General features: G+C 46.5%; 20 non-coding genes across 20 annotated transcripts; all 20 read right to left on the reverse strand.

Annotated features, from left to right (window-relative positions):
- Positions 1–560: 560 nt before the first annotated feature.
- Positions 561–751, reverse strand: LOC134584057 (U2 spliceosomal RNA). Its single transcript, XR_010086405.1, has one exon. It is a non-coding gene; the product is annotated as a U2 spliceosomal RNA (small nuclear RNA).
- Positions 752–1,786: 1,035 nt separating this feature from the next.
- On the reverse strand, positions 1,787–1,977 carry LOC134584058 (U2 spliceosomal RNA). The gene has a single exon (XR_010086406.1). It is a non-coding gene; the product is annotated as a U2 spliceosomal RNA (small nuclear RNA).
- Positions 1,978–3,012: 1,035 nt separating this feature from the next.
- On the reverse strand, positions 3,013–3,203 carry LOC134584059 (U2 spliceosomal RNA). Its single transcript, XR_010086407.1, has one exon. It is a non-coding gene; the product is annotated as a U2 spliceosomal RNA (small nuclear RNA).
- Positions 3,204–4,238: 1,035 nt separating this feature from the next.
- On the reverse strand, positions 4,239–4,429 carry LOC134584060 (U2 spliceosomal RNA). Its single transcript, XR_010086408.1, has one exon. It is a non-coding gene; the product is annotated as a U2 spliceosomal RNA (small nuclear RNA).
- Positions 4,430–5,422: 993 nt separating this feature from the next.
- LOC134584061 (U2 spliceosomal RNA) lies at positions 5,423–5,613 on the reverse strand. Its single transcript, XR_010086409.1, has one exon. It is a non-coding gene; the product is annotated as a U2 spliceosomal RNA (small nuclear RNA).
- A 1,055-nt stretch (positions 5,614–6,668) lies between these two features.
- LOC134584062 (U2 spliceosomal RNA) lies at positions 6,669–6,859 on the reverse strand. The gene has a single exon (XR_010086410.1). It is a non-coding gene; the product is annotated as a U2 spliceosomal RNA (small nuclear RNA).
- Positions 6,860–7,919: 1,060 nt separating this feature from the next.
- On the reverse strand, positions 7,920–8,110 carry LOC134584065 (U2 spliceosomal RNA). The gene has a single exon (XR_010086411.1). It is a non-coding gene; the product is annotated as a U2 spliceosomal RNA (small nuclear RNA).
- Positions 8,111–9,162: 1,052 nt separating this feature from the next.
- Positions 9,163–9,353, reverse strand: LOC134584066 (U2 spliceosomal RNA). The gene has a single exon (XR_010086412.1). It is a non-coding gene; the product is annotated as a U2 spliceosomal RNA (small nuclear RNA).
- Positions 9,354–10,409: 1,056 nt separating this feature from the next.
- LOC134584067 (U2 spliceosomal RNA) lies at positions 10,410–10,600 on the reverse strand. The gene has a single exon (XR_010086413.1). It is a non-coding gene; the product is annotated as a U2 spliceosomal RNA (small nuclear RNA).
- Positions 10,601–11,660: 1,060 nt separating this feature from the next.
- LOC134584068 (U2 spliceosomal RNA) lies at positions 11,661–11,851 on the reverse strand. The gene has a single exon (XR_010086414.1). It is a non-coding gene; the product is annotated as a U2 spliceosomal RNA (small nuclear RNA).
- A 1,052-nt stretch (positions 11,852–12,903) lies between these two features.
- Positions 12,904–13,094, reverse strand: LOC134584069 (U2 spliceosomal RNA). The gene has a single exon (XR_010086415.1). It is a non-coding gene; the product is annotated as a U2 spliceosomal RNA (small nuclear RNA).
- Positions 13,095–14,146: 1,052 nt separating this feature from the next.
- Positions 14,147–14,337, reverse strand: LOC134584070 (U2 spliceosomal RNA). Its single transcript, XR_010086416.1, has one exon. It is a non-coding gene; the product is annotated as a U2 spliceosomal RNA (small nuclear RNA).
- A 1,056-nt stretch (positions 14,338–15,393) lies between these two features.
- On the reverse strand, positions 15,394–15,584 carry LOC134584071 (U2 spliceosomal RNA). Its single transcript, XR_010086417.1, has one exon. It is a non-coding gene; the product is annotated as a U2 spliceosomal RNA (small nuclear RNA).
- Positions 15,585–16,637: 1,053 nt separating this feature from the next.
- LOC134584072 (U2 spliceosomal RNA) lies at positions 16,638–16,828 on the reverse strand. The gene has a single exon (XR_010086418.1). It is a non-coding gene; the product is annotated as a U2 spliceosomal RNA (small nuclear RNA).
- A 1,036-nt stretch (positions 16,829–17,864) lies between these two features.
- On the reverse strand, positions 17,865–18,055 carry LOC134584073 (U2 spliceosomal RNA). The gene has a single exon (XR_010086419.1). It is a non-coding gene; the product is annotated as a U2 spliceosomal RNA (small nuclear RNA).
- Positions 18,056–19,108: 1,053 nt separating this feature from the next.
- LOC134584075 (U2 spliceosomal RNA) lies at positions 19,109–19,299 on the reverse strand. Its single transcript, XR_010086420.1, has one exon. It is a non-coding gene; the product is annotated as a U2 spliceosomal RNA (small nuclear RNA).
- Positions 19,300–20,351: 1,052 nt separating this feature from the next.
- Positions 20,352–20,542, reverse strand: LOC134584077 (U2 spliceosomal RNA). The gene has a single exon (XR_010086421.1). It is a non-coding gene; the product is annotated as a U2 spliceosomal RNA (small nuclear RNA).
- A 1,056-nt stretch (positions 20,543–21,598) lies between these two features.
- LOC134584078 (U2 spliceosomal RNA) lies at positions 21,599–21,789 on the reverse strand. Its single transcript, XR_010086422.1, has one exon. It is a non-coding gene; the product is annotated as a U2 spliceosomal RNA (small nuclear RNA).
- A 1,052-nt stretch (positions 21,790–22,841) lies between these two features.
- On the reverse strand, positions 22,842–23,032 carry LOC134584079 (U2 spliceosomal RNA). The gene has a single exon (XR_010086423.1). It is a non-coding gene; the product is annotated as a U2 spliceosomal RNA (small nuclear RNA).
- Positions 23,033–24,088: 1,056 nt separating this feature from the next.
- LOC134584080 (U2 spliceosomal RNA) lies at positions 24,089–24,279 on the reverse strand. Its single transcript, XR_010086424.1, has one exon. It is a non-coding gene; the product is annotated as a U2 spliceosomal RNA (small nuclear RNA).
- Between the last annotated feature and the right edge of the window lie 858 nt (positions 24,280–25,137).

A 25,137-nucleotide genomic window follows, 5' to 3' on the forward strand; every position in this document is an offset into this window, starting at 1 on the left:
GGCTGCAGCAAATTTGCATAATTAATCCCGCCCACTTTTCCAACACTGATAATGCACGCTGCCAGCCAGCCAGCCAGCCAGCCAGCCAGCCAGCCAGCCAGCCAGCCAGCCAGCAATACATACTCTGACTTCTTCACAATGGATATGTACTGGACACTTTTATTCCATGAAGTGATTACACAGATTTACATGATAACAATGATTAAATAAATACATGGGATCAGGTGAAAAGAATTGCATCGTGCACAGCACATGATAGAGAATAACAATCAGACTAGCGATCAATCCAAACGAAACAATAACAGTTAACAAACATTGCTACAAGTGTCCATAATTCAAGGAATGTCATGTTTTTGGTCCGTTCCGTCCAGGCTTCATTCAGGCATGCCATGCCGCAGACAGGGGGAGGCAGAGCTCGCACTTAGACAGAACAGAGAAAAAAGCAGGGAAGGAAGGAAGGAAGAAGGAGAACAAGTTTGCCTTCGTTCTCGCCAAGTGAGAGTCCAGTGGCTTTTTGCATTTTTTGTTCAATCAAAAAATCTATTTTTTAACCAGCATAAGAGAGGTGCACCGGTCCTGGAGGTACTGCAATACCAGGTCAATGCGTGGAGTGGACAGAGCAAGCTCTTCTTCCATCTCCCTGTTCCAAAAATCCATTTAATATATGGTCCCCAGATAGGGGACGTATCAGATATTAAACTGATAAGAACAGATACTACACTTGATCTTAGCCAAAAGGCCGAGAAGCGATAACCAGAATGGGCGCCCAGCTACTCACCTGCCGTTCGCTGGCGCTTGTTCAGCTTGCGGTGAGCCTTGGGCACAGTGCCGCCTTTTCCTCATCTAGGTGTAAGCAGGCTACAAATAGCAACAGAGACAAAGTCACCAGAGCAGCAAACAACCTCTAAACCCTTGAAACCCAGCTCCCCTTCTTAACCTTGTCCATTCCTCCCCCTCCCCTCCAGACATACCTTGCACCTCTGTCTCTCCTGCTCAGCTGCTACCGCTGATAAGGTGCCTAACGAGGTTGCTGGATCACCTGGTCGGGTCCTCTTCAGCTGCAAGTAGGGTAGATAGAGCAAGCAATTAAGCACCACCTGCTGCTGATTGCTCGCAATCACTCAATAATGCAATTAATTAAACTTTTAATTGATTGATAACCTAGATGTTGCTCAGATTTCCCTCCAAAACGTTTGTGCTGTCATTGCAAAGACCAGCATGCTGCAGGCTGCAGCAAATTTGCATAATTAATCCCGCCCACTTTTCCAACACTGATAATGCACGCTGCCAGCCAGCCAGCCAGCCAGCCAGCCAGCCAGCCAGCCAGCCAGCCAGCCAGCAATACATACTCTGACTTCTTCACAATGGATATGTACTGGACACTTTTATTCCATGAAGTGATTACACAGATTTACATGATAACAATGATTAAATAAATACATGGGATCAGGTGAAAAGAATTGCATCGTGCACAGCACATGATAGAGAATAACAATCAGACTAGCGATCAATCCAAACGAAACAATAACAGTTAACAAACATTGCTACAAGTGTCCATAATTCAAGGAATGTCATGTTTTTGGTCCGTTCCGTCCAGGCTTCATTCAGGCATGCCATGCCGCAGACAGGGGGAGGCAGAGCTCGCACTTAGACAGAACAGAGAAAAAAGCAGGGAAGGAAGGAAGGAAGAAGGAGAACAAGTTTGCCTTCGTTCTCGCCAAGTGAGAGTCCAGTGGCTTTTTGCATTTTTTGTTCAATCAAAAAATCTATTTTTTAACCAGCATAAGAGAGGTGCACCGGTCCTGGAGGTACTGCAATACCAGGTCAATGCGTGGAGTGGACAGAGCAAGCTCTTCTTCCATCTCCCTGTTCCAAAAATCCATTTAATATATGGTCCCCAGATAGGGGACGTATCAGATATTAAACTGATAAGAACAGATACTACACTTGATCTTAGCCAAAAGGCCGAGAAGCGATAACCAGAATGGGCGCCCAGCTACTCACCTGCCGTTCGCTGGCGCTTGTTCAGCTTGCGGTGAGCCTTGGGCACAGTGCCGCCTTTTCCTCATCTAGGTGTAAGCAGGCTACAAATAGCAACAGAGACAAAGTCACCAGAGCAGCAAACAACCTCTAAACCCTTGAAACCCAGCTCCCCTTCTTAACCTTGTCCATTCCTCCCCCTCCCCTCCAGACATACCTTGCACCTCTGTCTCTCCTGCTCAGCTGCTACCGCTGATAAGGTGCCTAACGAGGTTGCTGGATCACCTGGTCGGGTCCTCTTCAGCTGCAAGTAGGGTAGATAGAGCAAGCAATTAAGCACCACCTGCTGCTGATTGCTCGCAATCACTCAATAATGCAATTAATTAAACTTTTAATTGATTGATAACCTAGATGTTGCTCAGATTTCCCTCCAAAACGTTTGTGCTGTCATTGCAAAGACCAGCATGCTGCAGGCTGCAGCAAATTTGCATAATTAATCCCGCCCACTTTTCCAACACTGATAATGCACGCTGCCAGCCAGCCAGCCAGCCAGCCAGCCAGCCAGCCAGCCAGCCAGCCAGCCAGCAATACATACTCTGACTTCTTCACAATGGATATGTACTGGACACTTTTATTCCATGAAGTGATTACACAGATTTACATGATAACAATGATTAAATAAATACATGGGATCAGGTGAAAAGAATTGCATCGTGCACAGCACATGATAGAGAATAACAATCAGACTAGCGATCAATCCAAACGAAACAATAACAGTTAACAAACATTGCTACAAGTGTCCATAATTCAAGGAATGTCATGTTTTTGGTCCGTTCCGTCCAGGCTTCATTCAGGCATGCCATGCCGCAGACAGGGGGAGGCAGAGCTCGCACTTAGACAGAACAGAGAAAAAAGCAGGGAAGGAAGGAAGGAAGAAGGAGAACAAGTTTGCCTTCGTTCTCGCCAAGTGAGAGTCCAGTGGCTTTTTGCATTTTTTGTTCAATCAAAAAATCTATTTTTTAACCAGCATAAGAGAGGTGCACCGGTCCTGGAGGTACTGCAATACCAGGTCAATGCGTGGAGTGGACAGAGCAAGCTCTTCTTCCATCTCCCTGTTCCAAAAATCCATTTAATATATGGTCCCCAGATAGGGGACGTATCAGATATTAAACTGATAAGAACAGATACTACACTTGATCTTAGCCAAAAGGCCGAGAAGCGATAACCAGAATGGGCGCCCAGCTACTCACCTGCCGTTCGCTGGCGCTTGTTCAGCTTGCGGTGAGCCTTGGGCACAGTGCCGCCTTTTCCTCATCTAGGTGTAAGCAGGCTACAAATAGCAACAGAGACAAAGTCACCAGAGCAGCAAACAACCTCTAAACCCTTGAAACCCAGCTCCCCTTCTTAACCTTGTCCATTCCTCCCCCTCCCCTCCAGACATACCTTGCACCTCTGTCTCTCCTGCTCAGCTGCTACCGCTGATAAGGTGCCTAACGAGGTTGCTGGATCACCTGGTCGGGTCCTCTTCAGCTGCAAGTAGGGTAGATAGAGCAAGCAATTAAGCACCACCTGCTGCTGATTGCTCGCAATCACTCAATAATGCAATTAATTAAACTTTTAATTGATTGATAACCTAGATGTTGCTCAGATTTCCCTCCAAAACGTTTGTGCTGTCATTGCAAAGACCAGCATGCTGCAGGCTGCAGCAAATTTGCATAATTAATCCCGCCCACTTTTCCAACACTGATAATGCACGCTGCCAGCCAGCCAGCCAGCCAGCCAGCCAGCCAGCCAGCCAGCCAGCCAGCCAGCAATACATACTCTGACTTCTTCACAATGGATATGTACTGGACACTTTTATTCCATGAAGTGATTACACAGATTTACATGATAACAATGATTAAATAAATACATGGGATCAGGTGAAAAGAATTGCATCGTGCACAGCACATGATAGAGAATAACAATCAGACTAGCGATCAATCCAAACGAAACAATAACAGTTAACAAACATTGCTACAAGTGTCCATAATTCAAGGAATGTCATGTTTTTGGTCCGTTCCGTCCAGGCTTCATTCAGGCATGCCATGCCGCAGACAGGGGGAGGCAGAGCTCGCACTTAGACAGAACAGAGAAAAAAGCAGGGAAGGAAGGAAGGAAGAAGGAGAACAAGTTTGCCTTCGTTCTCGCCAAGTGAGAGTCCAGTGGCTTTTTGCATTTTTTGTTCAATCAAAAAATCTATTTTTTAACCAGCATAAGAGAGGTGCACCGGTCCTGGAGGTACTGCAATACCAGGTCAATGCGTGGAGTGGACAGAGCAAGCTCTTCTTCCATCTCCCTGTTCCAAAAATCCATTTAATATATGGTCCCCAGATAGGGGACGTATCAGATATTAAACTGATAAGAACAGATACTACACTTGATCTTAGCCAAAAGGCCGAGAAGCGATAACCAGAATGGGCGCCCAGCTACTCACCTGCCGTTCGCTGGCGCTTGTTCAGCTTGCGGTGAGCCTTGGGCACAGTGCCGCCTTTTCCTCATCTAGGTGTAAGCAGGCTACAAATAGCAACAGAGACAAAGTCACCAGAGCAGCAAACAACCTCTAAACCCTTGAAACCCAGCTCCCCTTCTTAACCTTGTCCATTCCTCCCCCTCCCCTCCAGACATACCTTGCACCTCTGTCTCTCCTGCTCAGCTGCTACCGCTGATAAGGTGCCTAACGAGGTTGCTGGATCACCTGGTCGGGTCCTCTTCAGCTGCAAGTAGGGTAGATAGAGCAAGCAATTAAGCACCACCTGCTGCTGATTGCTCGCAATCACTCAATAATGCAATTAATTAAACTTTTAATTGATTGATAACCTAGATGTTGCAAAGACCAGCATGCTGCAGGCTGCAGCAAATTTGCATAATTAATCCCGCCCACTTTTCCAACACTGATAATGCACGCTGCCAGCAGCCAGCCAGCCAGCCAGCCAGCCAGCCAGCCAGCCAGCCAGCAATACATACTCTGACTTCTTCACAATGGATATGTACTGGACACTTTTATTCCATGAAGTGATTACACAGATTTACATGATAACAATGATTAAATAAATACATGGGATCAGGTGAACAGAATTGCATCGTGCACAGCACATGATAGAGAATAACAATCAGACTAGCGATCAATCCAAACGAAACAATAACAGTTAACAAACATTGCTACAAGTGTCCATAATTCAAGGAATGTCATGTTTTTGGTCCGTTCCGTCCAGGCTTCATTCAGGCATCATGCCATGCCGCAGACAGGGGGAGGCAGAGCTCGCACTTAGACAGAACAGAGAAAAAAGCAGGGAAGGAAGGAAGAAGGAGAACAAGTTTGCCTTCGTTCTCGCCAAGTGAGAGTCCAGTGGCTTTTTGCATTTTTTGTTCAATCAAAAAATCTATTTTTTAACCAGCATAAGAGAGGTGCACCGGTCCTGGAGGTACTGCAATACCAGGTCAATGCGTGGAGTGGACAGAGCAAGCTCTTCTTCCATCTCCCTGTTCCAAAAATCCATTTAATATATGGTCCCCAGATAGGGGACGTATCAGATATTAAACTGATAAGAACAGATACTACACTTGATCTTAGCCAAAAGGCCGAGAAGCGATAACCAGAATGGGCGCCCAGCTACTCACCTGCCGTTCGCTGGCGCTTGTTCAGCTTGCGGTGAGCCTTGGCCACAGTGCTGCCTGCCTGCCGCCTTTTCCTCATCTAGCTGTAAGCTGGCTACAAATAGCAACAGAGACAAAGTCACCACCAGAGCAGCAAACAACCTCTAAACCCTTGAAACCCAGCTCCCCTTCTTAACCTTGTCCATTCATTCCTCCCCCTCCCCTCCAGACATACCTTGCACCTCTGTCTCTCCTGCTCAGCTGCTACCGCTGATAAGGTGCCTAACGAGGTTGCTGGATCACCTGGTCTGTCTGTTCCTCTTCAGCTGCAAGTAGGGTAGATAGAGCAAGCAATTAAGCACCACCTGCTGCTGATTGCTCGCAATCACTCAATAATGCAATTAATTAAACTTTTAATTGATTGATAACCTAGATGTTGCTCAGATTTCCCTCCAAAACGTTTGTGCTGTCATTGCAAAGACCAGCATGCTGCAGGCTGCAGCAAATTTGCATAATTAATCCCGCCCACTTTTCCAACACTGATAATGCACGCTGCCAGCCAGCCAGCCAGCCAGCCAGCCAGCCAGCAGCCAGCCAGCCAGCCAGCAATACATACTCTGACTTCTTCACAATGGATATGTACTGGACACTTTTATTCCATGAAGTGATTACACAGATTTACATGATAACAATGATTAAATAAATACATGGGATCAGGTGAACAGAATTGCATCGTGCACAGCACATGATAGAGAATAACAATCAGACTAGCGATCAATCCAAACGAAACAATAACAGTTAACAAACATTGCTACAAGTGTCCATAATTCAAGGAATGTCATGTTTTTGGTCCGTTCCGTCCAGGCTTCATTCAGGCATCATGCCATGCCGCAGACAGGGGGAGGCAGAGCTCGCACTTAGACAGAACAGAGAAAAAAGCAGGGAAGGAAGGAAGAAGGAGAACAAGTTTGCCTTCGTTCTCGCCAAGTGAGAGTCCAGTGGCTTTTTGCATTTTTTGTTCAATCAAAAAATCTATTTTTTAACCAGCATAAGAGAGGTGCACCGGTCCTGGAGGTACTGCAATACCAGGTCAATGCGTGGAGTGGACAGAGCAAGCTCTTCTTCCATCTCCCTGTTCCAAAAATCCATTTAATATATGGTCCCCAGATAGGGGACGTATCAGATATTAAACTGATAAGAACAGATACTACACTTGATCTTAGCCAAAAGGCCGAGAAGCGATAACCAGAATGGGCGCCCAGCTACTCACCTGCCGTTCGCTGGCGCTTGTTCAGCTTGCGGTGAGCCTTGGCCACAGTGCTGCCTGCCTGCCGCCTTTTCCTCATCTAGCTGTAAGCTGGCTACAAATAGCAACAGAGACAAAGTCACCACCAGAGCAGCAAACAACCTCTAAACCCTTGAAACCCAGCTCCCCTTCTTAACCTTGTCCATTCATTCCTCCCCCTCCCCTCCAGACATACCTTGCACCTCTGTCTCTCCTGCTCAGCTGCTACCGCTGATAAGGTGCCTAACGAGGTTGCTGGATCACCTGGTCTGTCTGTTCCTCTTCAGCTGCAAGTAGGGTAGATAGAGCAAGCAATTAAGCACCACCTGCTGCTGATTGCTCGCAATCACTCAATAATGCAATTAATTAAACTTTTAATTGATTGATAACCTAGATGTTGCTCAGATTTCCCTCCAAAACGTTTGTGCTGTCATTGCAAAGACCAGCATGCTGCAGGCTGCAGCAAATTTGCATAATTAATCCCGCCCACTTTTCCAACACTGATAATGCACGCTGCCAGCCAGCCAGCCAGCCAGCCAGCCAGCCAGCCAGCCAGCCAGCCAGCCAGCCAGCAATACATACTCTGACTTCTTCACAATGGATATGTACTGGACACTTTTATTCCATGAAGTGATTACACAGATTTACATGATAACAATGATTAAATAAATACATGGGATCAGGTGAACAGAATTGCATCGTGCACAGCACATGATAGAGAATAACAATCAGACTAGCGATCAATCCAAACGAAACAATAACAGTTAACAAACATTGCTACAAGTGTCCATAATTCAAGGAATGTCATGTTTTTGGTCCGTTCCGTCCAGGCTTCATTCAGGCATCATGCCATGCCGCAGACAGGGGGAGGCAGAGCTCGCACTTAGACAGAACAGAGAAAAAAGCAGGGAAGGAAGGAAGAAGGAGAACAAGTTTGCCTTCGTTCTCGCCAAGTGAGAGTCCAGTGGCTTTTTGCATTTTTTGTTCAATCAAAAAATCTATTTTTTAACCAGCATAAGAGAGGTGCACCGGTCCTGGAGGTACTGCAATACCAGGTCAATGCGTGGAGTGGACAGAGCAAGCTCTTCTTCCATCTCCCTGTTCCAAAAATCCATTTAATATATGGTCCCCAGATAGGGGACGTATCAGATATTAAACTGATAAGAACAGATACTACACTTGATCTTAGCCAAAAGGCCGAGAAGCGATAACCAGAATGGGCGCCCAGCTACTCACCTGCCGTTCGCTGGCGCTTGTTCAGCTTGCGGTGAGCCTTGGCCACAGTGCTGCCTGCCTGCCGCCTTTTCCTCATCTAGCTGTAAGCTGGCTACAAATAGCAACAGAGACAAAGTCACCACCAGAGCAGCAAACAACCTCTAAACCCTTGAAACCCAGCTCCCCTTCTTAACCTTGTCCATTCATTCCTCCCCCTCCCCTCCAGACATACCTTGCACCTCTGTCTCTCCTGCTCAGCTGCTACCGCTGATAAGGTGCCTAACGAGGTTGCTGGATCACCTGGTCTGTCTGTTCCTCTTCAGCTGCAAGTAGGGTAGATAGAGCAAGCAATTAAGCACCACCTGCTGCTGATTGCTCGCAATCACTCAATAATGCAATTAATTAAACTTTTAATTGATTGATAACCTAGATGTTGCTCAGATTTCCCTCCAAAACGTTTGTGCTGTCATTGCAAAGACCAGCATGCTGCAGGCTGCAGCAAATTTGCATAATTAATCCCGCCCACTTTTCCAACACTGATAATGCACGCTGCCAGCCAGCCAGCCAGCCAGCCAGCCAGCCAGCCAGCCAGCCAGCCAGCAATACATACTCTGACTTCTTCACAATGGATATGTACTGGACACTTTTATTCCATGAAGTGATTACACAGATTTACATGATAACAATGATTAAATAAATACATGGGATCAGGTGAACAGAATTGCATCGTGCACAGCACATGATAGAGAATAACAATCAGACTAGCGATCAATCCAAACGAAACAATAACAGTTAACAAACATTGCTACAAGTGTCCATAATTCAAGGAATGTCATGTTTTTGGTCCGTTCCGTCCAGGCTTCATTCAGGCATCATGCCATGCCGCAGACAGGGGGAGGCAGAGCTCGCACTTAGACAGAACAGAGAAAAAAGCAGGGAAGGAAGGAAGAAGGAGAACAAGTTTGCCTTCGTTCTCGCCAAGTGAGAGTCCAGTGGCTTTTTGCATTTTTTGTTCAATCAAAAAATCTATTTTTTAACCAGCATAAGAGAGGTGCACCGGTCCTGGAGGTACTGCAATACCAGGTCAATGCGTGGAGTGGACAGAGCAAGCTCTTCTTCCATCTCCCTGTTCCAAAAATCCATTTAATATATGGTCCCCAGATAGGGGACGTATCAGATATTAAACTGATAAGAACAGATACTACACTTGATCTTAGCCAAAAGGCCGAGAAGCGATAACCAGAATGGGCGCCCAGCTACTCACCTGCCGTTCGCTGGCGCTTGTTCAGCTTGCGGTGAGCCTTGGCCACAGTGCTGCCTGCCTGCCGCCTTTTCCTCATCTAGCTGTAAGCTGGCTACAAATAGCAACAGAGACAAAGTCACCACCAGAGCAGCAAACAACCTCTAAACCCTTGAAACCCAGCTCCCCTTCTTAACCTTGTCCATTCATTCCTCCCCCTCCCCTCCAGACATACCTTGCACCTCTGTCTCTCCTGCTCAGCTGCTACCGCTGATAAGGTGCCTAACGAGGTTGCTGGATCACCTGGTCTGTCTGTTCCTCTTCAGCTGCAAGTAGGGTAGATAGAGCAAGCAATTAAGCACCACCTGCTGCTGATTGCTCGCAATCACTCAATAATGCAATTAATTAAACTTTTAATTGATTGATAACCTAGATGTTGCTCAGATTTCCCTCCAAAACGTTTGTGCTGTCATTGCAAAGACCAGCATGCTGCAGGCTGCAGCAAATTTGCATAATTAATCCCGCCCACTTTTCCAACACTGATAATGCACGCTGCCAGCCAGCCAGCCAGCCAGCCAGCCAGCCAGCCAGCCAGCCAGCCAGCCAGCAATACATACTCTGACTTCTTCACAATGGATATGTACTGGACACTTTTATTCCATGAAGTGATTACACAGATTTACATGATAACAATGATTAAATAAATACATGGGATCAGGTGAACAGAATTGCATCGTGCACAGCACATGATAGAGAATAACAATCAGACTAGCGATCAATCCAAACGAAACAATAACAGTTAACAAACATTGCTACAAGTGTCCATAATTCAAGGAATGTCATGTTTTTGGTCCGTTCCGTCCAGGCTTCATTCAGGCATCATGCCATGCCGCAGACAGGGGGAGGCAGAGCTCGCACTTAGACAGAACAGAGAAAAAAGCAGGGAAGGAAGGAAGAAGGAGAACAAGTTTGCCTTCGTTCTCGCCAAGTGAGAGTCCAGTGGCTTTTTGCATTTTTTGTTCAATCAAAAAATCTATTTTTTAACCAGCATAAGAGAGGTGCACCGGTCCTGGAGGTACTGCAATACCAGGTCAATGCGTGGAGTGGACAGAGCAAGCTCTTCTTCCATCTCCCTGTTCCAAAAATCCATTTAATATATGGTCCCCAGATAGGGGACGTATCAGATATTAAACTGATAAGAACAGATACTACACTTGATCTTAGCCAAAAGGCCGAGAAGCGATAACCAGAATGGGCGCCCAGCTACTCACCTGCCGTTCGCTGGCGCTTGTTCAGCTTGCGGTGAGCCTTGGCCACAGTGCTGCCTGCCTGCCGCCTTTTCCTCATCTAGCTGTAAGCTGGCTACAAATAGCAACAGAGACAAAGTCACCACCAGAGCAGCAAACAACCTCTAAACCCTTGAAACCCAGCTCCCCTTCTTAACCTTGTCCATTCATTCCTCCCCCTCCCCTCCAGACATACCTTGCACCTCTGTCTCTCCTGCTCAGCTGCTACCGCTGATAAGGTGCCTAACGAGGTTGCTGGATCACCTGGTCTGTCTGTTCCTCTTCAGCTGCAAGTAGGGTAGATAGAGCAAGCAATTAAGCACCACCTGCTGCTGATTGCTCGCAATCACTCAATAATGCAATTAATTAAACTTTTAATTGATTGATAACCTAGATGTTGCTCAGATTTCCCTCCAAAACGTTTGTGCTGTCATTGCAAAGACCAGCATGCTGCAGGCTGCAGCAAATTTGCATAATTAATCCCGCCCACTTTTCCAACACTGATAATGCACGCTGCCAGCCAGCCAGCCAGCCAGCCAGCCAGCCAGCCAGCCAGCCAGCCAGCCAGCCAGCAATACATACTCTGACTTCTTCACAATGGATATGTACTGGACACTTTTATTCCATGAAGTGATTACACAGATTTACATGATAACAATGATTAAATAAATACATGGGATCAGGTGAACAGAATTGCATCGTGCACAGCACATGATAGAGAATAACAATCAGACTAGCGATCAATCCAAACGAAACAATAACAGTTAACAAACATTGCTACAAGTGTCCATAATTCAAGGAATGTCATGTTTTTGGTCCGTTCCGTCCAGGCTTCATTCAGGCATCATGCCATGCCGCAGACAGGGGGAGGCAGAGCTCGCACTTAGACAGAACAGAGAAAAAAGCAGGGAAGGAAGGAAGAAGGAGAACAAGTTTGCCTTCGTTCTCGCCAAGTGAGAGTCCAGTGGCTTTTTGCATTTTTTGTTCAATCAAAAAATCTATTTTTTAACCAGCATAAGAGAGGTGCACCGGTCCTGGAGGTACTGCAATACCAGGTCAATGCGTGGAGTGGACAGAGCAAGCTCTTCTTCCATCTCCCTGTTCCAAAAATCCATTTAATATATGGTCCCCAGATAGGGGACGTATCAGATATTAAACTGATAAGAACAGATACTACACTTGATCTTAGCCAAAAGGCCGAGAAGCGATAACCAGAATGGGCGCCCAGCTACTCACCTGCCGTTCGCTGGCGCTTGTTCAGCTTGCGGTGAGCCTTGGCCACAGTGCTGCCTGCCTGCCGCCTTTTCCTCATCTAGCTGTAAGCTGGCTACAAATAGCAACAGAGACAAAGTCACCACCAGAGCAGCAAACAACCTCTAAACCCTTGAAACCCAGCTCCCCTTCTTAACCTTGTCCATTCATTCCTCCCCCTCCCCTCCAGACATACCTTGCACCTCTGTCTCTCCTGCTCAGCTGCTACCGCTGATAAGGTGCCTAACGAGGTTGCTGGATCACCTGGTCTGTCTGTTCCTCTTCAGCTGCAAGTAGGGTAGATAGAGCAAGCAATTAAGCACCACCTGCTGCTGATTGCTCGCAATCACTCAATAATGCAATTAATTAAACTTTTAATTGATTGATAACCTAGATGTTGCTCAGATTTCCCTCCAAAACGTTTGTGCTGTCATTGCAAAGACCAGCATGCTGCAGGCTGCAGCAAATTTGCATAATTAATCCCGCCCACTTTTCCAACACTGATAATGCACGCTGCCAGCCAGCCAGCCAGCCAGCCAGCCAGCCAGCCAGCCAGCCAGCCAGCAATACATACTCTGACTTCTTCACAATGGATATGTACTGGACACTTTTATTCCATGAAGTGATTACACAGATTTACATGATAACAATGATTAAATAAATACATGGGATCAGGTGAACAGAATTGCATCGTGCACAGCACATGATAGAGAATAACAATCAGACTAGCGATCAATCCAAACGAAACAATAACAGTTAACAAACATTGCTACAAGTGTCCATAATTCAAGGAATGTCATGTTTTTGGTCCGTTCCGTCCAGGCTTCATTCAGGCATCATGCCATGCCGCAGACAGGGGGAGGCAGAGCTCGCACTTAGACAGAACAGAGAAAAAAGCAGGGAAGGAAGGAAGAAGGAGAACAAGTTTGCCTTCGTTCTCGCCAAGTGAGAGTCCAGTGGCTTTTTGCATTTTTTGTTCAATCAAAAAATCTATTTTTTAACCAGCATAAGAGAGGTGCACCGGTCCTGGAGGTACTGCAATACCAGGTCAATGCGTGGAGTGGACAGAGCAAGCTCTTCTTCCATCTCCCTGTTCCAAAAATCCATTTAATATATGGTCCCCAGATAGGGGACGTATCAGATATTAAACTGATAAGAACAGATACTACACTTGATCTTAGCCAAAAGGCCGAGAAGCGATAACCAGAATGGGCGCCCAGCTACTCACCTGCCGTTCGCTGGCGCTTGTTCAGCTTGCGGTGAGCCTTGGCCACAGTGCTGCCTGCCTGCCGCCTTTTCCTCATCTAGCTGTAAGCTGGCTACAAATAGCAACAGAGACAAAGTCACCACCAGAGCAGCAAACAACCTCTAAACCCTTGAAACCCAGCTCCCCTTCTTAACCTTGTCCATTCATTCCTCCCCCTCCCCTCCAGACATACCTTGCACCTCTGTCTCTCCTGCTCAGCTGCTACCGCTGATAAGGTGCCTAACGAGGTTGCTGGATCACCTGGTCTGTCTGTTCCTCTTCAGCTGCAAGTAGGGTAGATAGAGCAAGCAATTAAGCACCACCTGCTGCTGATTGCTCGCAATCACTCAATAATGCAATTAATTAAACTTTTAATTGATTGATAACCTAGATGTTGCTCAGATTTCCCTCCAAAACGTTTGTGCTGTCATTGCAAAGACCAGCATGCTGCAGGCTGCAGCAAATTTGCATAATTAATCCCGCCCACTTTTCCAACACTGATAATGCACGCTGCCAGCCAGCCAGCCAGCCAGCCAGCCAGCCAGCCAGCCAGCCAGCCAGCAATACATACTCTGACTTCTTCACAATGGATATGTACTGGACACTTTTATTCCATGAAGTGATTACACAGATTTACATGATAACAATGATTAAATAAATACATGGGATCAGGTGAACAGAATTGCATCGTGCACAGCACATGATAGAGAATAACAATCAGACTAGCGATCAATCCAAACGAAACAATAACAGTTAACAAACATTGCTACAAGTGTCCATAATTCAAGGAATGTCATGTTTTTGGTCCGTTCCGTCCAGGCTTCATTCAGGCATCATGCCATGCCGCAGACAGGGGGAGGCAGAGCTCGCACTTAGACAGAACAGAGAAAAAAGCAGGGAAGGAAGGAAGAAGGAGAACAAGTTTGCCTTCGTTCTCGCCAAGTGAGAGTCCAGTGGCTTTTTGCATTTTTTGTTCAATCAAAAAATCTATTTTTTAACCAGCATAAGAGAGGTGCACCGGTCCTGGAGGTACTGCAATACCAGGTCAATGCGTGGAGTGGACAGAGCAAGCTCTTCTTCCATCTCCCTGTTCCAAAAATCCATTTAATATATGGTCCCCAGATAGGGGACGTATCAGATATTAAACTGATAAGAACAGATACTACACTTGATCTTAGCCAAAAGGCCGAGAAGCGATAACCAGAATGGGCGCCCAGCTACTCACCTGCCGTTCGCTGGCGCTTGTTCAGCTTGCGGTGAGCCTTGGCCACAGTGCTGCCTGCCTGCCGCCTTTTCCTCATCTAGCTGTAAGCTGGCTACAAATAGCAACAGAGACAAAGTCACCACCAGAGCAGCAAACAACCTCTAAACCCTTGAAACCCAGCTCCCCTTCTTAACCTTGTCCATTCATTCCTCCCCCTCCCCTCCAGACATACCTTGCACCTCTGTCTCTCCTGCTCAGCTGCTACCGCTGATAAGGTGCCTAACGAGGTTGCTGGATCACCTGGTCTGTCTGTTCCTCTTCAGCTGCAAGTAGGGTAGATAGAGCAAGCAATTAAGCACCACCTGCTGCTGATTGCTCGCAATCACTCAATAATGCAATTAATTAAACTTTTAATTGATTGATAACCTAGATGTTGCTCAGATTTCCCTCCAAAACGTTTGTGCTGTCATTGCAAAGACCAGCATGCTGCAGGCTGCAGCAAATTTGCATAATTAATCCCGCCCACTTTTCCAACACTGATAATGCACGCTGCCAGCCAGCCAGCCAGCCAGCCAGCCAGCCAGCCAGCCAGCCAGCCAGCCAGCAATACATACTCTGACTTCTTCACAATGGATATGTACTGGACACTTTTATTCCATGAAGTGATTACACAGATTTACATGATAACAATGATTAAATAAATACATGGGATCAGGTGAACAGAATTGCATCGTGCACAGCACATGATAGAGAATAACAATCAGACTAGCGATCAATCCAAACGAAACAATAACAGTTAACAAACATTGCTACAAGTGTCCATAATTCAAGGAATGTCATGTTTTTGGTCCGTTCCGTCCAGGCTTCATTCAGGCATCATGCCATGCCGCAGACAGGGGGAGGCAGAGCTCGCACTTAGACAGAACAGAGAAAAAAGCAGGGAAGGAAGGAAGAAGGAGAACAAGTTTGCCTTCGTTCTCGCCAAGTGAGAGTCCAGTGGCTTTTTGCATTTTTTGTTCAATCAAAAAATCTATTTTTTAACCAGCATAAGAGAGGTGCACCGGTCCTGGAGGTACTGCAATACCAGGTCAATGCGTGGAGTGGACAGAGCAAGCTCTTCTTCCATCTCCCTGTTCCAAAAATCCATTTAATATATGGTCCCCAGATAGGGGACGTATCAGATATTAAACTGATAAGAACAGATACTACACTTGATCTTAGCCAAAAGGCCGAGAAGCGATAACCAGAATGGGCGCCCAGCTACTCACCTGCCGTTCGCTGGCGCTTGTTCAGCTTGCGGTGAGCCTTGGCCACAGTGCTGCCTGCCTGCCGCCTTTTCCTCATCTAGCTGTAAGCTGGCTACAAATAGCAACAGAGACAAAGTCACCACCAGAGCAGCAAACAACCTCTAAACCCTTGAAACCCAGCTCCCCTTCTTAACCTTGTCCATTCATTCCTCCCCCTCCCCTCCAGACATACCTTGCACCTCTGTCTCTCCTGCTCAGCTGCTACCGCTGATAAGGTGCCTAACGAGGTTGCTGGATCACCTGGTCTGTCTGTTCCTCTTCAGCTGCAAGTAGGGTAGATAGAGCAAGCAATTAAGCACCACCTGCTGCTGATTGCTCGCAATCACTCAATAATGCAATTAATTAAACTTTTAATTGATTGATAACCTAGATGTTGCTCAGATTTCCCTCCAAAACGTTTGTGCTGTCATTGCAAAGACCAGCATGCTGCAGGCTGCAGCAAATTTGCATAATTAATCCCGCCCACTTTTCCAACACTGATAATGCACGCTGCCAGCCAGCCAGCCAGCCAGCCAGCCAGCCAGCCAGCCAAGCCAGCCAGCAATACATACTCTGACTTCTTCACAATGGATATGTACTGGACACTTTTATTCCATGAAGTGATTACACAGATTTACATGATAACAATGATTAAATAAATACATGGGATCAGGTGAACAGAATTGCATCGTGCACAGCACATGATAGAGAATAACAATCAGACTAGCGATCAATCCAAACGAAACAATAACAGTTAACAAACATTGCTACAAGTGTCCATAATTCAAGGAATGTCATGTTTTTGGTCCGTTCCGTCCAGGCTTCATTCAGGCATCATGCCATGCCGCAGACAGGGGGAGGCAGAGCTCGCACTTAGACAGAACAGAGAAAAAAGCAGGGAAGGAAGGAAGAAGGAGAACAAGTTTGCCTTCGTTCTCGCCAAGTGAGAGTCCAGTGGCTTTTTGCATTTTTTGTTCAATCAAAAAATCTATTTTTTAACCAGCATAAGAGAGGTGCACCGGTCCTGGAGGTACTGCAATACCAGGTCAATGCGTGGAGTGGACAGAGCAAGCTCTTCTTCCATCTCCCTGTTCCAAAAATCCATTTAATATATGGTCCCCAGATAGGGGACGTATCAGATATTAAACTGATAAGAACAGATACTACACTTGATCTTAGCCAAAAGGCCGAGAAGCGATAACCAGAATGGGCGCCCAGCTACTCACCTGCCGTTCGCTGGCGCTTGTTCAGCTTGCGGTGAGCCTTGGCCACAGTGCTGCCTGCCTGCCGCCTTTTCCTCATCTAGCTGTAAGCTGGCTACAAATAGCAACAGAGACAAAGTCACCACCAGAGCAGCAAACAACCTCTAAACCCTTGAAACCCAGCTCCCCTTCTTAACCTTGTCCATTCATTCCTCCCCCTCCCCTCCAGACATACCTTGCACCTCTGTCTCTCCTGCTCAGCTGCTACCGCTGATAAGGTGCCTAACGAGGTTGCTGGATCACCTGGTCTGTCTGTTCCTCTTCAGCTGCAAGTAGGGTAGATAGAGCAAGCAATTAAGCACCACCTGCTGCTGATTGCTCGCAATCACTCAATAATGCAATTAATTAAACTTTTAATTGATTGATAACCTAGATGTTGCTCAGATTTCCCTCCAAAACGTTTGTGCTGTCATTGCAAAGACCAGCATGCTGCAGGCTGCAGCAAATTTGCATAATTAATCCCGCCCACTTTTCCAACACTGATAATGCACGCTGCCAGCCAGCCAGCCAGCCAGCCAGCCAGCCAGCAATACATACTCTGACTTCTTCACAATGGATATGTACTGGACACTTTTATTCCATGAAGTGATTACACAGATTTACATGATAACAATGATTAAATAAATACATGGGATCAGGTGAACAGAATTGCATCGTGCACAGCACATGATAGAGAATAACAATCAGACTAGCGATCAATCCAAACGAAACAATAACAGTTAACAAACATTGCTACAAGTGTCCATAATTCAAGGAATGTCATGTTTTTGGTCCGTTCCGTCCAGGCTTCATTCAGGCATCATGCCATGCCGCAGACAGGGGGAGGCAGAGCTCGCACTTAGACAGAACAGAGAAAAAAGCAGGGAAGGAAGGAAGAAGGAGAACAAGTTTGCCTTCGTTCTCGCCAAGTGAGAGTCCAGTGGCTTTTTGCATTTTTTGTTCAATCAAAAAATCTATTTTTTAACCAGCATAAGAGAGGTGCACCGGTCCTGGAGGTACTGCAATACCAGGTCAATGCGTGGAGTGGACAGAGCAAGCTCTTCTTCCATCTCCCTGTTCCAAAAATCCATTTAATATATGGTCCCCAGATAGGGGACGTATCAGATATTAAACTGATAAGAACAGATACTACACTTGATCTTAGCCAAAAGGCCGAGAAGCGATAACCAGAATGGGCGCCCAGCTACTCACCTGCCGTTCGCTGGCGCTTGTTCAGCTTGCGGTGAGCCTTGGCCACAGTGCTGCCTGCCTGCCGCCTTTTCCTCATCTAGCTGTAAGCTGGCTACAAATAGCAACAGAGACAAAGTCACCACCAGAGCAGCAAACAACCTCTAAACCCTTGAAACCCAGCTCCCCTTCTTAACCTTGTCCATTCATTCCTCCCCCTCCCCTCCAGACATACCTTGCACCTCTGTCTCTCCTGCTCAGCTGCTACCGCTGATAAGGTGCCTAACGAGGTTGCTGGATCACCTGGTCTGTCTGTTCCTCTTCAGCTGCAAGTAGGGTAGATAGAGCAAGCAATTAAGCACCACCTGCTGCTGATTGCTCGCAATCACTCAATAATGCAATTAATTAAACTTTTAATTGATTGATAACCTAGATGTTGCTCAGATTTCCCTCCAAAACGTTTGTGCTGTCATTGCAAAGACCAGCATGCTGCAGGCTGCAGCAAATTTGCATAATTAATCCCGCCCACTTTTCCAACACTGATAATGCACGCTGCCAGCCAGCCAGCCAGCCAGCCAAGCCAGCCAGCCAGCCAGCCAGCCAGCAATACATACTCTGACTTCTTCACAATGGATATGTACTGGACACTTTTATTCCATGAAGTGATTACACAGATTTACATGATAACAATGATTAAATAAATACATGGGATCAGGTGAACAGAATTGCATCGTGCACAGCACATGATAGAGAATAACAATCAGACTAGCGATCAATCCAAACGAAACAATAACAGTTAACAAACATTGCTACAAGTGTCCATAATTCAAGGAATGTCATGTTTTTGGTCCGTTCCGTCCAGGCTTCATTCAGGCATCATGCCATGCCGCAGACAGGGGGAGGCAGAGCTCGCACTTAGACAGAACAGAGAAAAAAGCAGGGAAGGAAGGAAGAAGGAGAACAAGTTTGCCTTCGTTCTCGCCAAGTGAGAGTCCAGTGGCTTTTTGCATTTTTTGTTCAATCAAAAAATCTATTTTTTAACCAGCATAAGAGAGGTGCACCGGTCCTGGAGGTACTGCAATACCAGGTCAATGCGTGGAGTGGACAGAGCAAGCTCTTCTTCCATCTCCCTGTTCCAAAAATCCATTTAATATATGGTCCCCAGATAGGGGACGTATCAGATATTAAACTGATAAGAACAGATACTACACTTGATCTTAGCCAAAAGGCCGAGAAGCGATAACCAGAATGGGCGCCCAGCTACTCACCTGCCGTTCGCTGGCGCTTGTTCAGCTTGCGGTGAGCCTTGGCCACAGTGCTGCCTGCCTGCCGCCTTTTCCTCATCTAGCTGTAAGCTGGCTACAAATAGCAACAGAGACAAAGTCACCACCAGAGCAGCAAACAACCTCTAAACCCTTGAAACCCAGCTCCCCTTCTTAACCTTGTCCATTCATTCCTCCCCCTCCCCTCCAGACATACCTTGCACCTCTGTCTCTCCTGCTCAGCTGCTACCGCTGATAAGGTGCCTAACGAGGTTGCTGGATCACCTGGTCTGTCTGTTCCTCTTCAGCTGCAAGTAGGGTAGATAGAGCAAGCAATTAAGCACCACCTGCTGCTGATTGCTCGCAATCACTCAATAATGCAATTAATTAAACTTTTAATTGATTGATAACCTAGATGTTGCTCAGATTTCCCTCCAAAACGTTTGTGCTGTCATTGCAAAGACCAGCATGCTGCAGGCTGCAGCAAATTTGCATAATTAATCCCGCCCACTTTTCCAACACTGATAATGCACGCTGCCAGCCAGCCAGCCAGCCAGCCAGCCAGCCAGCCAGCCAGCCAGCCAGCAATACATACTCTGACTTCTTCACAATGGATATGTACTGGACACTTTTATTCCATGAAGTGATTACACAGATTTACATGATAACAATGATTAAATAAATACATGGGATCAGGTGAACAGAATTGCATCGTGCACAGCACATGATAGAGAATAACAATCAGACTAGCGATCAATCCAAACGAAACAATAACAGTTAACAAACATTGCTACAAGTGTCCATAATTCAAGGAATGTCATGTTTTTGGTCCGTTCCGTCCAGGCTTCATTCAGGCATCATGCCATGCCGCAGACAGGGGGAGGCAGAGCTCGCACTTAGACAGAACAGAGAAAAAAGCAGGGAAGGAAGGAAGAAGGAGAACAAGTTTGCCTTCGTTCTCGCCAAGTGAGAGTCCAGTGGCTTTTTGCATTTTTTGTTCAATCAAAAAATCTATTTTTTAACCAGCATAAGAGAGGTGCACCGGTCCTGGAGGTACTGCAATACCAGGTCAATGCGTGGAGTGGACAGAGCAAGCTCTTCTTCCATCTCCCTGTTCCAAAAATCCATTTAATATATGGTCCCCAGATAGGGGACGTATCAGATATTAAACTGATAAGAACAGATACTACACTTGATCTTAGCCAAAAGGCCGAGAAGCGATAACCAGAATGGGCGCCCAGCTACTCACCTGCCGTTCGCTGGCGCTTGTTCAGCTTGCGGTGAGCCTTGGCCACAGTGCTGCCTGCCTGCCGCCTTTTCCTCATCTAGCTGTAAGCTGGCTACAAATAGCAACAGAGACAAAGTCACCACCAGAGCAGCAAACAACCTCTAAACCCTTGAAACCCAGCTCCCCTTCTTAACCTTGTCCATTCATTCCTCCCCCTCCCCTCCAGACATACCTTGCACCTCTGTCTCTCCTGCTCAGCTGCTACCGCTGATAAGGTGCCTAACGAGGTTGCTGGATCACCTGGTCTGTCTGTTCCTCTTCAGCTGCAAGTAGGGTAGATAGAGCAAGCAATTAAGCACCACCTGCTGCTGATTGCTCGCAATCACTCAATAATGCAATTAATTAAACTTTTAATTGATTGATAACCTAGATGTTGCTCAGATTTCCCTCCAAAACGTTTGTGCTGTCATTGCAAAGACCAGCATGCTGCAGGCTGCAGCAAATTTGCATAATTAATCCCGCCCACTTTTCCAACACTGATAATGCACGCTGCCAGCCAGCCAGCCAGCCAGCCAGCCAGCCAGCCAGCCAGCCAGCCAGCCAGCAATACATACTCTGACTTCTTCACAATGGATATGTACTGGACACTTTTATTCCATGAAGTGATTACACAGATTTACATGATAACAATGATTAAATAAATACATGGGATCAGGTGAACAGAATTGCATCGTGCACAGCACATGATAGAGAATAACAATCAGACTAGCGATCAATCCAAACGAAACAATAACAGTTAACAAACATTGCTACAAGTGTCCATAATTCAAGGAATGTCATGTTTTTGGTCCGTTCCGTCCAGGCTTCATTCAGGCATCATGCCATGCCGCAGACAGGGGGAGGCAGAGCTCGCACTTAGACAGAACAGAGAAAAAAGCAGGGAAGGAAGGAAGAAGGAGAACAAGTTTGCCTTCGTTCTCGCCAAGTGAGAGTCCAGTGGCTTTTTGCATTTTTTGTTCAATCAAAAAATCTATTTTTTAACCAGCATAAGAGAGGTGCACCGGTCCTGGAGGTACTGCAATACCAGGTCAATGCGTGGAGTGGACAGAGCAAGCTCTTCTTCCATCTCCCTGTTCCAAAAATCCATTTAATATATGGTCCCCAGATAGGGGACGTATCAGATATTAAACTGATAAGAACAGATACTACACTTGATCTTAGCCAAAAGGCCGAGAAGCGATAACCAGAATGGGCGCCCAGCTACTCACCTGCCGTTCGCTGGCGCTTGTTCAGCTTGCGGTGAGCCTTGGCCACAGTGCTGCCTGCCTGCCGCCTTTTCCTCATCTAGCTGTAAGCTGGCTACAAATAGCAACAGAGACAAAGTCACCACCAGAGCAGCAAACAACCTCTAAACCCTTGAAACCCAGCTCCCCTTCTTAACCTTGTCCATTCATTCCTCCCCCTCCCCTCCAGACATACCTTGCACCTCTGTCTCTCCTGCTCAGCTGCTACCGCTGATAAGGTGCCTAACGAGGTTGCTGGATCACCTGGTCTGTCTGTTCCTCTTCAGCTGCAAGTAGGGTAGATAGAGCAAGCAATTAAGCACCACCTGCTGCTGATTGCTCGCAATCACTCAATAATGCAATTAATTAAACTTTTAATTGATTGATAACCTAGATGTTGCTCAGATTTCCCTCCAAAACGTTTGTGCTGTCATTGCAAAGACCAGCATGCTGCAGGCTGCAGCAAATTTGCATAATTAATCCCGCCCACTTTTCCAACACTGATAATGCACGCTGCCAGCCAGCCAGCCAGCCAGCCAGCCAGCCAGCCAGCCAGCCAGCCAGCAATACATACTCTGACTTCTTCACAATGGATATGTACTGGACACTTTTATTCCATGAAGTGATTACACAGATTTACATGATAACAATGATTAAATAAATACATGGGATCAGGTGAACAGAATTGCATCGTGCACAGCACATGATAGAGAATAACAATCAGACTAGCGATCAATCCAAACGAAACAATAACAGTTAACAAACATTGCTACAAGTGTCCATAATTCAAGGAATGTCATGTTTTTGGTCCGTTCCGTCCAGGCTTCATTCAGGCATCATGCCATGCCGCAGACAGGGGGAGGCAGAGCTCGCACTTAGACAGAACAGAGAAAAAAGCAGGGAAGGAAGGAAGAAGGAGAACAAGTTTGCCTTCGTTCTCGCCAAGTGAGAGTCCAGTGGCTTTTTGCATTTTTTGTTCAATCAAAAAATCTATTTTTTAACCAGCATAAGAGAGGTGCACCGGTCCTGGAGGTACTGCAATACCAGGTCAATGCGTGGAGTGGACAGAGCAAGCTCTTCTTCCATCTCCCTGTTCCAAAAATCCATTTAATATATGGTCCCCAGATAGGGGACGTATCAGATATTAAACTGATAAGAACAGATACTACACTTGATCTTAGCCAAAAGGCCGAGAAGCGATAACCAGAATGGGCGCCCAGCTACTCACCTGCCGTTCGCTGGCGCTTGTTCAGCTTGCGGTGAGCCTTGGCCACAGTGCTGCCTGCCTGCCGCCTTTTCCTCATCTAGCTGTAAGCTGGCTACAAATAGCAACAGAGACAAAGTCACCACCAGAGCAGCAAACAACCTCTAAACCCTTGAAACCCAGCTCCCCTTCTTAACCTTGTCCATTCATTCCTCCCCCTCCCCTCCAGACATACCTTGCACCTCTGTCTCTCCTGCTCAGCTGCTACCGCTGATAAGGTGCCTAACGAGGTTGCTGGATCACCTGGTCTGTCTGTTCCTCTTCAGCTGCAAGTAGGGTAGATAGAGCAAGCAATTAAGCACCACCTGCTGCTGATTGCTCGCAATCACTCAATAATGCAATTAATTAAACTTTTAATTGATTGATAACCTAGATGTTGCTCAGATTTCCCTCCAAAACGTTTGTGCTGTCATTGCAAAGACCAGCATGCTGCAGGCTGCAGCAAATTTGCATAATTAATCCCGCCCACTTTTCCAACACTGATAATGCACGCTGCCAGCCAGCCAGCCAGCCAGCCAGCCAGCCAGCCAGCCAGCCAGCCAGCCAGCAATACATACTCTGACTTCTTCACAATGGATATGTACTGGACACTTTTATTCCATGAAGTGATTACACAGATTTACATGATAACAATGATTAAATAAATACATGGGATCAGGTGAACAGAATTGCATCGTGCACAGCACATGATAGAGAATAACAATCAGACTAGCGATCAATCCAAACGAAACAATAACAGTTAACAAACATTGCTACAAGTGTCCATAATTCAAGGAATGTCATGTTTTTGGTCCGTTCCGTCCAGGCTTCATTCAGGCATCATGCCATGCCGCAGACAGGGGGAGGCAGAGCTCGCACTTAGACAGAACAGAGAAAAAAGCAGGGAAGGAAGGAAGAAGGAGAACAAGTTTGCCTTCGTTCTCGCCAAGTGAGAGTCCAGTGGCTTTTTGCATTTTTTGTTCAATCAAAAAATCTATTTTTTAACCAGCATAAGAGAGGTGCACCGGTCCTGGAGGTACTGCAATACCAGGTCAATGCGTGGAGTGGACAGAGCAAGCTCTTCTTCCATCTCCCTGTTCCAAAAATCCATTTAATATATGGTCCCCAGATAGGGGACGTATCAGATATTAAACTGATAAGAACAGATACTACACTTGATCTTAGCCAAAAGGCCGAGAAGCGATAACCAGAATGGGCGCCCAGCTACTCACCTGCCGTTCGCTGGCGCTTGTTCAGCTTGCGGTGAGCCTTGGCCACAGTGCTGCCTGCCTGCCGCCTTTTCCTCATCTAGCTGTAAGCTGGCTACAAATAGCAACAGAGACAAAGTCACCACCAGAGCAGCAAACAACCTCTAAACCCTTGAAACCCAGCTCCCCTTCTTAACCTTGTCCATTCATTCCTCCCCCTCCCCTCCAGACATACCTTGCACCTCTGTCTCTCCTGCTCAGCTGCTACCGCTGATAAGGTGCCTAACGAGGTTGCTGGATCACCTGGTCTGTCTGTTCCTCTTCAGCTGCAAGTAGGGTAGATAGAGCAAGCAATTAAGCACCACCTGCTGCTGATTGCTCGCAATCACTCAATAATGCAATTAATTGGATCACCTGGTCTGTCTGTTCCTCTTCAGCTGCAAGTAGGGTAGATAGAGCAAGCAATTAAGCACCACCTGCTGCTGATTGCTCGCAATCACTCAATAATGCAATTAATTAAACTTTTAATTGATTGATAACCTAGATGTTGCTCAGATTTCCCTCCAAAACGTTTGTGCTGTCATTGCAAAGACCAGCATGCTGCAGGCTGCAGCAAATTTGCATAATTAATCCCGCCCACTTTTCCAACACTGATAATGCACGCTGCCAGCCAGCCAGCCAGCCAGCCAGCCAGCCAGCAATACATACTCTGACTTCTTCACAATGGATATGTACTGGACACTTTTATTCCATGAAGTGATTACACAGATTTACATGATAACAATGATTAAATAAATACATGGGATCAGGTGAACAGAATTGCATCGTGCACAGCACATGATAGAGAATAACAAT

Source organism: Pelobates fuscus, chromosome 13 (genome assembly GCF_036172605.1).
Source record: "Pelobates fuscus isolate aPelFus1 chromosome 13, aPelFus1.pri, whole genome shotgun sequence".
NCBI lineage: Eukaryota > Metazoa > Chordata > Amphibia > Anura > Pelobatidae > Pelobates > Pelobates fuscus.